Here is a 17,980-nt window from a genome sequence, read left to right on the forward strand (position 1 = left end):
AAAATGTGACTACCAGAAAATTTAAAATTACTATGTAATTCACATTATATTTCTATTAAATAGTACTGTTGTAGAAAATACATCTCACTTCCCAAGTGAAGGAACTTGCTTCTCTCTGTTTCAAAGAGAAGACCGCTGGAGGTGAACAAATCTTATTCACACCTTTGTTTCAATTGGCACAACTTTGGGCAAATCACCATGCTACCATGGATCCACTTCTAAAAACCTGGGTGGAATTTTTCACACTTCAAGTGTCTACAATCCCATTAAAATCTTCAGAGTTTCAAAGATATTAACCATCATAGGTCTATATCAAGAGGAAAATTGAAGATGAAGATGTAATATAGAAAACTGGTAATGAGTTATATTACTTTAGTAGTATTAGAAACTTGATTTGAAAGCTAAATAATCATGCTAAGTGAAATAAATCAGACAGAAAAAGCTGAGAACCATATGATTTCATTCATATGTGGGATATAAAACTGAAAGTAACAAACAAATGAGACAAACAAAAACCCATAGTCACAAACAATACTTTAGTGGTTAACAGAGGGTAAGGAGAGGTGGGAAGGTAGATAAGGGTAAAGGGAATCAAAAATATAGTGATGGAAGATTTAACTTTGAGTGGTGAACACACAATGCAATATATAGATGATGTATTATTGAATTGCACACTTGAAGCCTATGTAATTTCATTAACCAATGTCACTCCAATAAATTTAATTAAAAAAAGCTAAATAAGTTAATGATTATCCTTAATAGATAAGTACACTTATATGTGTGTGTAGTTATATACGTATATATATATATACGTATATATGTATATATGTGTACACATACACACATATGTATATATGTGTGTATATATATGTATATATGTATATAACTAAACACACATATAAGTGTACTTATCCATATATATGTACACATATATACATATGTGTATATATATATATCTGTTTCTAATGACTATTTATAACCACATACATATACATACATAAATACACACATAAATATATAAGGTGCTATTCTGTTTTCCATATTTTAGATAAGAAAACTGATTAAAGAACTTGCCCATAGTCAGTTAGTAAGAGGCAGAGCTGGGATTCAGGTTGTAGTCCGTTTAACCGTAAAGTCTGCACTCATATCAACTATCCTGCAATGTCAGTGCCCAGAGATCTTACATGGCAAGCCCCTTCAGGATGCCCTTTTCCTTTACTAGTCAGCTATACACCCATGGACCACAACTGGGTCTGTGCTAAAATGGAAAGGAATTCAGAGTCTGGATTGCCTGAAAGCTGCACAACAAGTTTCAGGGAACTTGGAAGTGGGAGGTTTGAATTAGCCTTCCAGACCAAAGGGAGTGCCGCCTATTTGTTAATTTGATTTTGTTTAGGTTACTGAGCCATGATTCATCCTTAATTGCATTGTATCGAATGACTAAATAGTCTAAGTATTAACCAACTGCTAAGTGGTTGCCCAGCCTTGGTTTAACTAGGACACGTTCAGCTTAGTGGTCATTAAAATCAAAACACTGTTGGCCCTCTGCTGGGTATTAGGTTATCTGCCCACTGACTGATGGTGACTGGGGTGGCAGAGCTTCAGCAAATGTCACTGTTTCATGGGTGAGATTCCCCCCGCCCCTCCCCCCTCCCCCCTCCCCCGCAACCCCCTCCTTCATTTGAGGTTGAAAATTCTCATAGATGGAATGACAGAAGACAGACTAATCTGATTCAACAGATAGATTTTCCTTCTGACTATGGACCTTTGGAACGTGTTTCCTTTGCAAAGGAAGTGTTCTCAAACATGATAAAACACAGTTAGATTTCCCGACTAAAGGTGTTTTTCTCAGAACAGATTCCTTATTTATCAAATGGGAATAAAATGTCAGCTCTACCCTTTACTCCACTAAGTATTTGAGTAGAGAAAATGAGGTGATCTCTAATACTGGGCTTTAGAAATGTTTTTCAAACAGCTTATCAAAATGTAAAAGATTATTGGATGAATATTAGTCTTTTCCAGCAATTCGTGGGTGTCGTTAGTCTTTGAATGTAAGTATGTCTATGTTTAACTTCATGTCACATTTCCAGTCCTATATTTAGTATTAACAATTTCAAAACATCCCAACAACTTGTTAAAGACTATCAGGAGTTGAGAAAGGACGTGAACTTGGGCTCCATTTATGGTTAAGTTTCCAGAAACAAAGGTTGAAGGTAAAAGACATTATCATGAAAATGACAGTTCCAGGTGAATGAGCAAGTTGGTTTGAGGATATGGCATACCATACATACTACATTGATGCTTCTCACACTTTAGCACACATAAAACCCACCTAGAGAATTTGTATCCCAAGCCCCAAGATGAAGACTAGTTCAGTAGGTCTGGGGTCGGGCTGGAGAAAGTTCATTTTTAACCCAGTACTAGTGGTACTGATGTTGCTGGTCCATGGTCCATACTTGGGACAGGACTGATTTAGGTGAATTCTGCAAATGACCACAGCTACTAGGACCATTTTCACCAGCCTCAGACTTTTTATCTACCTGGACAGCTGGCCAGTGCTTCCAAGGAACTCCTTATCCCAGAAATAGCCAACTCCAAATTCTCCCTTTCATTCATCCCGAGTGCAGTGGCTCCTTGAGTAATCTCCCTGTCTCAGAATGCATTTACGACCACACATAAATTTACTTAAAAATAAGCACAGGTGCGAACATGCAAGAATCCACTTAACATGAAGACTGACAGATTTCAGAATAATGTCCTTGTCTTTACAAATACCCCCACCGCAGGATGGATTGTGGAGGGCTTAGAAAAGAAAGCGTGATTGGATATTCACATCTGTGAGGGGGAAAAGGAGAAAGCCTCTGTCACTCTATCCTCCCTTTCAATCCTCCGCCTGCTTATTGAGACTGCAGATCTGTGAAAGGAACCCTTTTGACTGAGTTCCTGAATCAAACTGGTGTGATGCAAAGACGGGAACATTCTTTAAGGCAGAACATCTGGACAGGGCAAGAAAGAAATCGACCATATGTACTGGTGGCCTGTCCCAGCGATCTCCTAGAAATAAAGATGTTCGCTTCTGAAGCGTCTGAGTAATCTCAGCATGCTGCAAAATGTTTTATTTTGAATTTGAATATAGACAAAATGTCCTTAATTTAAGTCAATAACATAAAGACCTACCACTATGACAGTAAAAATTGATTAGGAAGATGGTAACTAGGAGGAGACATTTGTATTAAGTTGCAATGATGTTAGGAGCATCAGGCTCATGATTGGTGGAGCATTTGGCTATGGGTTGTTTTAATCCACCTAAGTAATAATATGCATATCTAAGTTTATTGACTCTCTGGATTAGCATAATATCGTATTAGCCTAATACAGCTTTAGCCTAATTTAATACGGAAGCATTAACTCAGGGGATTCCTTTCATGACGAGGTATTATTTCTATAGCAGTTTAGTATTTTATTGGTCTGAGACAATGAAGTGCTTCACTCACAAAATACGCCCTAATAAACGTGAGCTTCTTTGTTCTAGCTGTGGTTTCAGGGCAGCCGTTAGACAGACATAAGTCTTGGTCTCCTACAGATCAAACATCTGTGTCTGCATCACCATCACAGGCTCTTTGGTATTGCTGATGGTCTGTTTGCATACCTTTCTCTCTTGCCCAAGGGGATTCAGATGAGATGGTTAAGGTCCTTCCCAAGTCCCAGATTCTAGGATTGAAAACAGAGTTATAACGTACCCGCTGTATCCCAAGACCGGAGATGATGTCATCCTTTCAGGCTTCCTGGAATCTCCATGGAACAGGGCTTGTGTCTCACTTAAGAGGAAAAGTACAAGCATGACTGAAAAGAAAAACGTCAGTCAGGATCACATCATTATCAAGGCCCTAGAAAAAGGTTGGAGGTCAGCACAGCTTTCCCAGAAGCATTCTGACCCATTCCCCCAGAGTAAGGGCCCTGTCCTCCTGCCCCTTACCTAAACACAGTGTGAGTCTGAGACTCAGAGAGAGGCCATGCTGGACTTGAACGTAAGAGATGGCTGCCTCTGCAACTCCTACCTCCTGCCAGCTTTACTTCCCACAAGGACTTCTACACATCTCCTACTTCTAGACCCCTGACCCTGACCTTGGTCAAACCCTCATTAACTCTTGCCTGGGCCTTTCAATTGGATATCTTTGCCTCCAGTGTTTTTTCTTCCAATCCAGCTTTTACACTACTGCACAAAAATCCTTTAATAATACAGTCTGAATAAGACACTCCTCTGCTCCAAAGCTTTCCATGGCTCCCCAGCACTTATAAAAACAAAATCCAAGTCCTTGTGGTTTTTTAAGGCTCTGGCTACATAGTCCACCCCTCTCTTCTGCATACTTCTTCTCTTCAAGACGTACATATTTTCTTCTGCTTGAGCAAATCCAGAGACCTCCAAAAGTATAATGACCTTTCCCATCTCTGGGCCTGTGTTCATCTTGGTTCCCGAAACCAGGAATGCTGTGCCTGATGCCTTTTGGACCACCATTTAAACTTCAAAGCCAAGTTCGGATTCCTTCCTTTCCAAAATATTTTCTCCATGCCACCCATCTAAAATTAGTCACTTTCGGTCACTTACATTAGGTCTCCGATTCCGTTTATTTATGTGCCTATCTGGCCATCCCAGTAGACTCTGCAGTCTAAAGAAAAGGGCCCTGTCTGGGTTGTTTCTCAGAATGTCTGTCATATAAAATGCTCACAGTAAATCCATGAGTGCACAGACCTTGGTACCTGCTCCATAGTAATTATCCATACATGCCTGTCCATTCTCCACCTGTACAGATTTCAGTTACTTTCCACATTCTTCCAGACATCATCTGTATTGAATATCAAGATCATTAGCGCAGTCCCTGATTGCTGTTTCTAAGTGTTCAACTATTGTCAGGCAGAATCACTGGGATGATGAGAGAAAAATTTCTTTACTATGTAGAGGATACCTCTGGATAACTTCTGTTGAGCTTGAGATGGGCTTTGCGGCAATCCTGTATTGTTATTTGACCGTAGACCAAACATGAGATATGATGGCAGTGTAAAAATGCGGTGAATACTGAAAACCTGGTTAATACCTAACCTGACCACCTCAGTTTGAATTACAACTCTGCTGATACTTTCTAGCTTGTGAACTTGACCAATTTACCTTACCTCTATGAGCCTATTTCCTCAGTTTTAAAATGGAACTATAACACTACCCTTTTAAAATGCTTTTCAGAGGAATAAATAACATGGCATATAAATAAAATGCAAAAGAGAAACATATGAAAAGATGCTCAGCATCGGTAGCTATTAGGGAAATGCAAATCAAAACCACAATGAGATACCATCTCACACCTGTTAGAGTATCTGCTATCAACAATAACAAGTGTTGGAGAGAATAAGGAGAAAAACGAACCTTCATACACTGCTGATGGGACTGTGACTTGGTACAGCCACTATGGAAAACAGTATGACGGTTTCTCAAAAAACTAAGAATTGATCTACCATATGATCCAGCAATCCCTCTACTGAGTATTTATCCCAAAGACTTGAAAACCCATATCCAAAAAGATATTTGCACACCGCTGTTCATAGCAGCATTATTCACGGTGGCCAGGACATGGAAGCAACCAAAGTGTCCTACAATAAATGATTGGATAAAGAAGCTGTGGTACATATATATACAATGGAATATTACTCAGCCATAAGAAGAGATGAAATACTGCCATTTGCGACATAAGAGAAATAAGCCAGACAGAAAAAGTTGAAAGCCACATGATATCACTTATATGTGGCTCATGAATATGGACAATAGACTAGTGGTTACCAGAGGGTAGGCAGAGAGGGAGAAGGAGGGAGGTAGATGGGGTAAAATGGGTCAAATATGTAAAATTAGAAGTTATGTAAATTACATCAAATGAATTTTAAAAAAAAGGAAAAAACATCAAGACAATAGAGAAGAGTATGGGAAAAGGAAAGTAAATAAACTATTTTGAGGATAATTGAAAAAAATGCAAAAGAGGACTTGGTACCTAATTGATGCTCAATGAATGTGATCTGTTGTTGCTGTTATTGTTGTTTATTATGGCCACTATTATTATTATTTTCCCCTCATTCTAAACTGCTGCTCCATATGTGTATGATTATCTTAGCATGGATAGTTATAATTCTCAATTATAAAGTGTACAAATAAATGATCCCTAAATGTCTCCATACCGGTCATTTGCTAAATATCATGTAACTTAATTTATAGTCTCTCTATATAGTCTCTAGATATAGTCTTTTATATCTTTACATCTTTGAAAAATTATAAATTATTTCCAAATAAAATTTTTGCTCATAGAGACTCATAGAAAGTTTGAACTAGATGGACGTTAGTAGCTCTCAGTAAAAGCAAGTCATTGTCTCTGGACCTACATCCTTCTCTACACCTAAGGCAGACACTGACAATCAATAATGGTGCCCTTTCCAATGACCCCACATGCAACTTTTCAATCTTTCCAACCCAGAGCTCAAGCAGCAGCCATTAATCAATTAGAGCTGACATCCATTTTCCATCCTCTGCCTAGTCCTCAGCCCTCATTTTCTAGTTTTCTTCCCCCCTTTTCTTATGACTGGAATTGCACAGAACTTCTACTGGAAGCCTTTGGGAAGGGCCATACTATGACAGTTGAAGGTCTTCGCTGTTCTTTTAGAAGTCTTCACTAACCAGGTAGGTTGCACTTTTGACAGAAGGCTGACATTCTTCTATTGGGATGATCCACCAGGCTCTTTTAACTTAAAGAAAACTCAGCTCAAAGCCAATTATTTGCATTAATAATGCTAAATGAGATCGTCTAGGCTTATGTTTAACTTTATGAGATTGATTTGAGCCCATAAATGACATTTTAACTCTTAAAGTACTGGAGAGTAAGCAGCAGGGATGTTTTCTCCTTGGATATGAAGCCAACAAGTTTCAAATAAAGAAGGAAGCCACATTTAGAAGAATTTTACAAAAATATGTTTTATCCTTTTGGAAAATTCTCTCTCATGTGTGGAAAAACTCAATACTATGAAGGAGCCACTGATACCTTCAAAGTGTGCTCACCCTCACAAGTCAGGACTGTTGGGATGGCTGAACACACTCACGTGGCCTCTGAGAATCTCCAGAAAGTCACCCCTTTCAGGTAACATGACATGATCAAGGCCAAAAAGAGATACTCCCCCAAATAGAGATTTTTAATTACTTCCTTTGGTACCAGGAATAGAAGAGTCTAGCAAATTATTTCCCTTTGCTTTGGCAAACTTAACAATAATGAATCATATTCTGACTGCACTCTGTGAATGAATGCTGACATTCACATTTATCCATCTACTCAGAGCCAGATGAGGTTATCTGTGCTGGAGTTATGACAATGACTTGCCCTGGAGCAATCCCTGTCCATGGAGAATCTACACCCACTCTGTAAATGCATGTGACATTCACATTTAGGATTTCTAGAAAAGGATAAAGAAATATGACTTAATAACTCCACTGCGATATTACTTCCCACTCAAGTGAATATTGGACTTCCTCTATACTCATCCTACTTGGCTCCTCCCCTCCCCCTCCCCTCGCTAATTCCTGCTCATCTCTAAGAGTCACTGTCCTTATTACCATCTCTAAGTCACCTCCTCTGTTACATCCTGCCTCCCAAACCTGGTGAGTAAGCTCTCTTCATCTCTATACTTCCCCCTTATTTATAAACTCTCTTATAATACTCTGCCCTCCTTAAAGCAGCGCCTGTCCTATTGACTGTTGTCACTCCATCACCAATACAGTGTTGGAACATTGTAATTGCTCAATAAGTATTTGTTGGAGAAATGATTTGAATGAACTTATTTAGAACAAACTTTAACATTAGAGATGAAATACTGGTTGAGCTGCAGGTCACAAAACCGTCACTCAGTTTCATCTCCCTACGAAAGAAAGAGTACAACATAGAAAAAAATTAACAACATAGAAATTCTTCCTGGCTTGTAGTTTCTTTGGAACTTTATAATATGAATTATCCTTTAATCTTATGCAGTTGGTCAAGTCTTCTGTACGAGGCTGTGTATTCCTCAAAGTCAGGGACTAGATATTTCATTTCATCCACAGCACCCTCTGAAGTAGAATTAGTATATGTCTTCTTGCTACTAAGCTCTTGCGTCTCTCTCTCTCTCTCTCTCCCTCTCTCTCTCTCTCTTCACAAGGACCTCAGTTAAAAAGCAAATAAAATGTGAGCATTCAATCCTTTGGCTGAGTCCATTGACTAGATGGTGCCAGGCAAATGGCTTGGTGGTTTTTCAGTTTGGTTTTTGTCTTTTGTTTTCTCAATTTAGCATAATGTAAAGACAAAGCATAGCCTAAAGGTATACTTAAAATGTCGTTCTGTTTCTGAGCTTACTCAGACAGGTAATAGAAAATGGCACCCTTGATAATTAATGCCCTTAAAGAAATTCAGCACAGGCTAGCAACTGTAAACAATGAGTTATTAGTCAGGGAACATGCTTGTAACATGAGCATGGAAATTCCCAGGCATCTTCAGAGGGCAGGAAAAGGAAGATGTAAGAGTCTCGGCATAATTTTAACATCTTTGCTTGATCGTTTTATATATAAGCTGACCGTTCATTACCACTATCCCAACTTCTTCTGCTAGCTTGAATTCCTCTTAGTTCATTTATAAAACAAAATTAAAGTGTTGACTGCAATCTTTAAAATAAGTCCACGTCTTTGTTTAATTATAGATTCTGTGTACACTATTTTAGCATTACTGGAGGTATATAGAGAAAGAGTAAAGAGAAGATGATTATCCTGCTAAAATGCCGATTAAAAACAAACAACAATTTTCTAAATGTACATGTATATCATGGAAGAGACTGGGTTAAAATACTCAACCTCACAAAATTTTTTAAGAATGATGCCTGTATACAGCAAAAAGTAAAAAACAAAACTGGTTGAACATAAGATATGACTGGTTGAAATATGGTTTAACTTTTTTCCTTCTAACTCTTTTTCCCCCTTTTGGAAACTGATAAAAGATTCTGTATTTTTTTTTTTAAGGAGTTGACCTCATTTTTAGTTTATTTTCTAAAAGTAGAGATGTCTTTACATGTGTTTGAAAGTATGTCTGTCAAGCCTTTGGAGGACTTTTCAGAAGGAAGAAACCTACAACGCATATCTTACCAAATCGTTTGGGGATTTTCCACTTTTATGTGTTTGGGCATTTTTCCCTCTTAAACATCAAAACCTAGTAATCGTGGCAGAAGGTTAAATATTTTCCATACTTTGTTTCTGAAATTTGTTCCTTACAAAGAGCATATGGGAGAAGAAATTTACACACCCAACCTTTTACTGATGTTTACTGCTGGGGTTAAGGAGTAGGATCTGGGATTGGGAGCAGTGAGGTGGGGAGGGGGGGCTCTTACTACTTTTTCTACTTCATTTGCAATAATAATGGACTCATGTGCCACTTGTATAATTTTTACAGCTACTTAATAAAGAAGAAAACATCATATTTAGACAAAAATATCTAGTTGGATAATTTAAAAAGTTATATGATATCTGTGATTTGAACATTGTACATAAGATTCCAATTCGGAAAGGGTAGGGACAAATTATAGTCTGCTTTTCTGGTAGCATCCATTCCCTGCAGCATTTCTGTGTAGAAAGATTGAATAACAGAATGGGGAGTGGGAAGGTAGAATGAAGAATTTGATATCCGGAATGGAAGGTTTCTATTGGAGAAAGCTTTAGAAATTAACACTTTGATAAGTTATATCAAGATCATATTGAATTCATTTTCCATAATGCCAGTTTGCTTTAACTCAATATCCTTTAAAAAAAAAAAAAAAAAGAACAATAAACCTATGCCTTCATGACATCATCAGTACATTTCTTGGGGCTTTAAAATAAAAACTCAAAGTTTACATGTAGCAATTAAATCTAAGAGAGCACCTTATTTAAATCTCCAAATCTCTTAGGGGCTAAGAATGAAATGCAATGCTAATTTAATTTGATAATTTGTTCTCTTTCCACCAAAACACACAATCATTGCTTGTGAAAGCTTCATTACCCCTCCTTACTTTCTTCATCAAGATGTGATGGAATTAAAAGCTGATGTGAGGTGCAACATCCAGTTGCATCCCAGACTGGTCTCCAAACATCCAGTGTCATGGGACATTTCGTGACCATGTCACACCCATCATCTTACTTTCCAGACATTAATGCGTGGGTTAAGTGGGAGTAGAACTTTTTATTCTTCCAGGATTAAGACTGTGTATACATAAAGCAAGCAGCTGGCACAAGTCCTTTCTCTCCCTCTCCCTCCCTCCCTCCCTCCCTCTCCCTCTCGTGCCCCTCTCTCTCTCTCTCTCTCTCTCTTTCTCTCTCTGTAGAAAGAAAGAATTGGATCAAATGAGTGATTTCCTGTTCAGAGTAGGACATAAGTTTCATTCTATGAAAGGAAATACAATTGATTCCACTTCCATCAACACATCAGAGGATAGCTGGCAACTCGCTTCCTCCCGGCCCAGACTTGGGGGATGACATGGCCCAGAGAAAATGACCTGAGATGAGCCCTGGCTGGCAAGGGAAAGCACACACCCAAACAGCCCCTTGCCTTTCGTGGTCCCCCTAGAGTTTGTCAACATTTGAATTCTGTCCTTTTTCCACTCTTATGAGGACACACGATGTCCCTGCAGGTCCAGCAGTCTGGGTTTGATTAAATAATTATAAACTCCCAGCAGCAGATCTATCATTTATGTTCCGAAACATGCCAGCATGTGTCTTTTGTGGCCATGCCAGCCACTCATCAAGCCACTCTCGTTATTGTCACTGAGAACACAGTGGTTCAATGTTTGTGCTAGTTGCTGGATTTTGGCGATAGAATGTAGCCCAGCAGTGTGCTGCCGGTGCCAACATCATTACAGAACTTCATAATAAATCCTTTCTATATTTATTCGGTCCACCATTCTGACACTGAAATTGCCTTTTATGAGCTTATGATCGGAGGCTCCTATTTTCCACTTCTAACTCTGGGTGATTATGTATTCTAACAGAGAAGATATCAAGGCCTGTTGTCTACACATGTAGCATAGTGTGGTGGCTGCTGGCTGGCTGAGGGAAGGTAAGGGACTGAATGTGTGTAAGACCTGACCGTTCATCCCACACAAAGGACACAAAGAGGCCACCTCTTTAATCTATTTGGTTAGCATGTTTAAAATTTTCCACTTCTTGCACAGCTAAAGCCCCAAGTAAAATTGTTAAAATGAAGCAGTACTATTTCATAGTAATCTGTTATCTCCTACAAAATTACAAAGGGAGGTGGCAGACATGACCTAGTTGAGTACAAGGAACATTTAAAGAGATATTTTTGGTTCTTGCCTTAATTGAGCCACAAATGATCTCTAAATTGTCCCCATTTAAAGCATATAATATCAGCTTTCAGTATAACTTGTGAAATAACTGAAGTACCTGACTCGGGAAGTCTCTGCTTTTTGTGTACATGAACAATTTTGTTAACAATAATTTACATGGCCAGAATTGCCTTCCTATTCTACTATTCCACTAATTATAATATAAGAAGAAGCTGCTGGAAATCATGATGTACAAAAATTCAGCAATGAAATACAAGCTTTGTTTTGGAAAGAGAAAGATGCATCTTATTTTGCATAGTTCTGTGCAAAAGGCTTCAGAAAAATATGGATACACATGGCATACGTGTGTTTTTGTTTTTGAAAAATGATCAAAGTCACTCATCTATTGAAAGGAGTACAATGAAATGAGATAATAAAGATTAGTGAAAAGAAACTATATAAACTGATGGAAGAGTACCAGAATCACAAAATAAATTTCATCAGTCACTTATTTTTCATCACTGTGTTTTATTTGTATCTGCATGTACTGAAATGCCATGGACTTGGATTAGTTTGTGTATGAAATGTGTGTGAATCTTGAAAGAAGAATTACTTTATACAAAGGTAGAGTCTACTGAGTTCTGTGTTTTGTTTTTAGTGCTTCCTTTAAAAGGATGATTAAACTGTTTCCATTTAATGTAGAAAATGTAGCATTCTATCATCACAAGAACGACTTCAAATATTACATTTTATTTTTAAGAGAATGGATTTTATAAGAATAAATATTTAATGAAAGCTATTTAAATGTGTACAATTTAACATCATTTTTCAAAATGTATTTCAGAAAAATACAGATTTAATTATCATTTCATTTTTAAGATTTAAGATACAACTTCTGTCATTGATATAATTCCTGGTGATATCACAATCACCCAACGCTACTCAAATAATGTTTTAGTTTTACTATTTTTTGAAAATGAAGTTAAATTATTCTTTTAAACTTATACTTCCAAAATAAATCATTTCCAAATATACCAACTTAAAACTTTGCTACTATTCTACTGAGGCAAACTCAAGTTGGAGAAAAATTGATAATAATAAAGTCACTCCAATGTGAAATGTGTAGTAATATATAATGACAGGTTCTTTAGGTGAATGTTTCTGGGGAAAAAAATGGTTAAGAAAAAGCAAAACTTTCAAATGGACTAGTAGTCAGGAGATAGAAATACGGTTTTGTTTTCCCTTCGCTTTATATAAGAGTACTTACGTTTGTAAACATAGAAAAGACAAAGAATTATTAGAAGAGAGCAAATATTTGAAATGTAGGACCTATAGCCATCTGTGAGAAAAGCTGTTTTTTAGTGCTTCTGACTATCATGCTTAAATAGAAATGCAGCCTTATGCAGAACTGTTTTTAGTTAAAGATATTGGATGTGCCAGATCAATTAGAGAAGTAATCAGTAACTGGCCACTAGGGGGCCTTCCTATTAGTCCTTTTTATAAAATAAGGAAAGTAATTAATAAAAAACAAACTGCAAAGACGTACCCCTAATATTTTCTATAATACATAAAAAAATCTGGTTGAGAAGTGATTAAAATGCCATCATCTGGTTATTCAGATAATATGAAACTGTTGACTGAATTTTCCCCTTCACTGAAAGAATTTTAAAAAAAATCAATTGTTATTAATTTTGGTTTTGGTTTTTCTTTTTAGCTCAATTAATGGTTGTTGTAGTTGCTTTTTGACATTACCTTATTTTGTTTTGTTAATTTGCCTCAAAGTTTGAAGTTAGAAGTTCAATATAATTCAACAGAGTGTATTAGTTCTGTTTAGAGAAAGAACCTGGGTCTGTTTACTCAAATGAACCTAACTAGATGTGTGTGCTGGTCTGAGCCCATGTTCATCTCTTTCCACAACTCTCCACTCTGTGCTTGCTCAAGCCAGGGAGGCCATGGTGTAATGTTCACTCGGCAATCTTCTGTTAAGCACTTATTATGAGCTGGGTGCTGTGCTTGGTGCTGGGCTACAGCAGGGAACTAATGTGGTGTGACTGCTTTCGAAAAGAGAGCAAAAAACACACAAGCCTTCTGAAAATAGAAAATACTGAGAGGCAGAAAAAACTGCTTTGAGAATGCTTTATAAAATGAACATTCAAAAGTGATGTGATTGTTCAAAACGATCATTGTTTTTTATTGAGTGAATTCTTGATGAGAATACTTTAATGAAAGGAGACATTTTGTCCTCAAGTTTAAAAATAGTTAATGATTTATTAGCATGAAAAATATTCCAATACATTAGGTTTAAAAGATTTTTGAAAATAGTATCATTTTTTTTTTTTGTAATATAGATACATATATGCACAACTAGGTCAGCAAGATATAATCCAAGGCTAATATTGCTGGTTAAATTGCTGGAAAAATTCTTTTCTTTCTGTTTTTTGTACCTTCTGATTTTCAATAGTGACCCTCAAATGTTTTATAATAAAATTATGCTAATTAAACAATCGAGAAAAAGAACGATAAGCTGGGTGGAAAAATTCCATTTTCAACCAAGATGAAAATTTTCCTTGTAAATATTTTGTTAAACATCCATGTAAGGAGACTTTAATCAAATATTTAGATAATTTTTAAATCCCCACAAAAACTATTAGTATCAAAATATTTTAAAAATTTAAATTGAAATTTTCTTTTATAACCTAAATATTTTTTACCTGTCTACCCCTAAAGAGAAATTTATAAAAATAACGAAAGTTATTTTTCATGTAGTTATGCATTTATTTATTGACTTCCATGTTAAAACATGTTTCTTAAAGATTTGTTTTTAAACAAATAGCTCTTCTGAATGGCTCTGCTTCCACATTTGGTGCACGTTAGGGTGACTTTTGCTAATTTATATCACTTTCCAGAATACATTTGAATAGCATGCGTGTGAAAAGTGCCCTGACATTACCCTTTCCATGTTGCTCTGATTTCGTTTTAAGGGGCATTTTGTATACTTCCACCTCATTTATATGAGCTGTGCAACTTTGATCTATCTGCTTATTTTTTCTGTCCGAATTCCCTGGGTAACTTGAAATTTGTTTGATCTTCTATACTTTTGCTTATTTTCAAGAACACAAGTACTGAATTAATACAGTTTGCTTGTTATAAATACATACATGTCAAATAATGTAAAATCCCTTCTTTCCATTCTACCCTCTTCCTAGAGGTCACCACTGTTGTTATCGTGTTGTATAGCCTTTCTGTCGTTGTTGTTTTTCTATACATTTGCATTCAGAGATACATGCCTAAGGAAACAACTAGTTTGGGGGTTGCTTTCTCTTTTAAACAACGTAAGTGGTATCATATTATAAGTATTGTTCCACACTTTTTTCCCCTTTGAGATTATATCTTACATATCTGTGTCAGGATCCATAGGTCTACATCATTTAAAAAGTTCTTCTATTTTAAACACTAACTCCTTAGCACTTTTTGGGTATCTCATGTTGGTTAAGAAACTTAACTGCCAAGTGATCAAAACACGCAATTTCAAATCAGTTCAGAATATGCTGAACCCCTGCTTTGTGCAGATCCTAAGAGGCATGAGGTATTACCCCTGCCCCTGAGGGAAATATAGGGTATTTCTTAAAAGGGGAAGGAGAGTAATAAACTCCAGGACCATTAACTCTTCTCCATCTCATACATTTAATAGTAGAGAAATATGCAAATTTACTCAAGAACAAAATAATTTAAACTTCAAGCTCAAAGACTCAGAAGCTGAAAGAAACCTCAAGAGGTCCCCTGAATCTATCCTCTACTTTTGGACACTAATTTAAGATAGAAAATTAAGCCTGGGGATGAGTCTCAAGTTTGTGGAAATACCCATTAAGAGGGAGAAATTTCCTCACCAAGAAGCCCGGCAGGGAGAATGTTTGCACGGTTCGGCGACCTGCCTCACTAGTGATGGAGTTAACACTGCCACAGTTTTAGAAATTTGAGGGGGAGCACCCACTCTTTCCTTCATCTGAGTCTTCCCTTTATCCAGGTGCTGGCATTTCTCACCATACTTGTCTTGGGTTTCCTAAGAACCTTCAAAAATGATCAAACCGTGTGGGAGTCTTCAATATTCTTCCAATTTGGTTTGGCAAAATACGAAACAGGATACATGTTGGGCTCCAGGTGAGGTAGAAAATTAAGAGTAGAACTAAATTCCACTAAGGCAGCTGTAATCAGCCGGTAGGAGGTAGACAGCCCTGCTGTGTTCAGTTCTGCGCCTGTCCTCTGTAGATTCCAGTAGACAGACAGACATAGGCACCTGTACCATGGGAACCAGCCAGGTGGAGCTTTCAAAAGTTCTTTAACTTTCCCCAGCAAACATTGAGCTTTAACAGAATGATCATTGGAATTAAGGAGAAAGTTTTCCCCCTGAGACATTGAAAGCAATATTTTAATAGATTGTACGACCAAAGGTGTAATAAAAAAAAGTATTTTGTAATATAATTGATTCAAACACCTAAAGTACACAGCTTAAGAAGGACTGCTATTTTTTAAATTAAGTTTATTTTCGATACAAGAAGATGAGTGTTATTTTTTTTTTTAAACACATATGTCAGGAACTGATTATTGACATCACAGAAAGATCTCCCATGGGTTGCTTTAAAATATGATATCCCACTGAAGCCCTTATATTTTTATTTAACTTTTTAAAAGTCTGTGCTTTTTTTGGTTGTTTTTAGAAAAAAAATTGTATTTAGGATCTTTGAATCATAAAATATTAAAGCCTCATGTCCATGAAGCTGGATCCTTGAAGGTAATGTCACAGAGACATAACAGGACATCCTAATAGTGTCAGTAATTCAAGATACTTTATTAAAACACATGCCAACTAATAAAATAGGGTAGAATCCATCTCTGGCTGAGGAAATTATCTGTTAATTCATTTTTATCTTTGTTTTGTTTTAATTTGGACTTTTCTAAAAGCAAGTAATATTTTTAAGGCAATGCAATATGATTTGTATGCATAGTTATATTTTTCTTGTACAACACAGACATAGGAAATACTAATAAAAACCATGCTTTGGAGCTTACTAGAGCTCTCTTGCTTTATATGGCTCTTACTTCTGAGTGGAAAAGTTATATAGATCTATTCCAGCTCCCAGACTATTCATATATAATATATCTTATTAAAATCAGTTACTCTGATTTACTAACGATAGTATTTTTTATTTTAATTTATGAGGACATGGTATTTATTAGTTATATGCAAATAGGGTATCATTGAAATTTTACTCAAGGGGAAGACAATTCTCTGGACCAGAAAACTTTTACTAAAATCACGTCTGCTAAAGTCGTTGAAACATATGGCTATCCTTTTGACATCGACCAAAAAGAGTCAAAGATTTACAAAGATCCCAGTTTGATTTTTAGCACCTCCTGCTTTATATGTAACTAAGAATTTGTTATTTAGAAAATATAGTTTTAAAGCAATTTAGAGTTTAATTTGAAACAATAGAGATTTTAATCTGTACCACCTTTAGGGATAGGAAGGTAAGAGTGAGATGAATTTACTCTCCGAAATGCAAAATAAGGCTTCTTTAATTTGAGCTCAGCTTACGTCCCTTGACTAGTGATTCAGAGTTTGGGGGACACGCATTTGCTCACAGCAGCACTCACTTCATGAATTGCACCCTTCAGAGCCTTAGTTTTCCACACTTGAGTTTCAACCCTTTGGAGATCCATATGTTACAGAGAATGCCTGAGGGACCCTGTCCAGCAAAGGTGGGCTGGAGACCACATGTGTTGAACCATAGCCCATGTCCTTAAGGAAGAGGGGCTAATGCAGGACTTTGAAGGCTGGGGAGAATAAAGAGTCTGGAAAATGCTTTGGAAAATAACAAAGGAGTCTACAAAGATTTTAGTTTTATGTGTCTTTAGGGAAGGCCGAATATTAAACAGGATGTAATCTGACATTTAGATCTAATTCTGTTGATAATCTGCAGATTTGGGAACATGTATCGTAGAGTGACAATGTCATTGGGAACTGGTTTTACACAGAAGTGGTACTTTCTTGGAAGAAATGAACGGCCAAAACAATTTGCTGGTTTTCTGTATTTCAATGAAAATGTAGTGGCAAGCTTTGCTAGATAAAAAGATAAAAGAATAAAAGGTAGGCCACCCTAGGTTTTCACCTGATATCTACCACTGATGGGCTGTGTGACCTATTTCTGCAAAAAATAGATGAGATCTTCCCAATGGCATCGTTATGAAGATTAAATGTTTGTTAAAAACTCAGAACAGTGCTCATTAAGGACTAGATAAGTACTCGTGCTATTATTATTATATTAAAACTTGTATTCTTCATTAATTAATTCATATAAATTACCTGCCTGTACATAATAAATATCCAATAAATGAGTCCTTTGGGAGATTTCGTGCAAAGTGTGAGACATAATTTAAGTGCTGGAGAGACATGGGCACTTGCCACGGAGCTCACAGTCTATGGGGGCGAAAGGGAACAGTTTTAGTTTTCTTAGCTCCAGGGTATTGGCAAGTTGCATCTTTAAGCAGCTGGCTACACATGATTTCTCATCTGCCTCTTATAATAGCTCATGTAATAAGATAAATGGACTGACGAGCAATCATA

This window comes from Pteropus vampyrus, unplaced genomic scaffold, assembly GCF_000151845.1.
Source record: "Pteropus vampyrus isolate Shadow unplaced genomic scaffold, Pvam_2.0 Scaffold195, whole genome shotgun sequence".
NCBI classification, from domain to species: domain Eukaryota; kingdom Metazoa; phylum Chordata; class Mammalia; order Chiroptera; family Pteropodidae; genus Pteropus; species Pteropus vampyrus.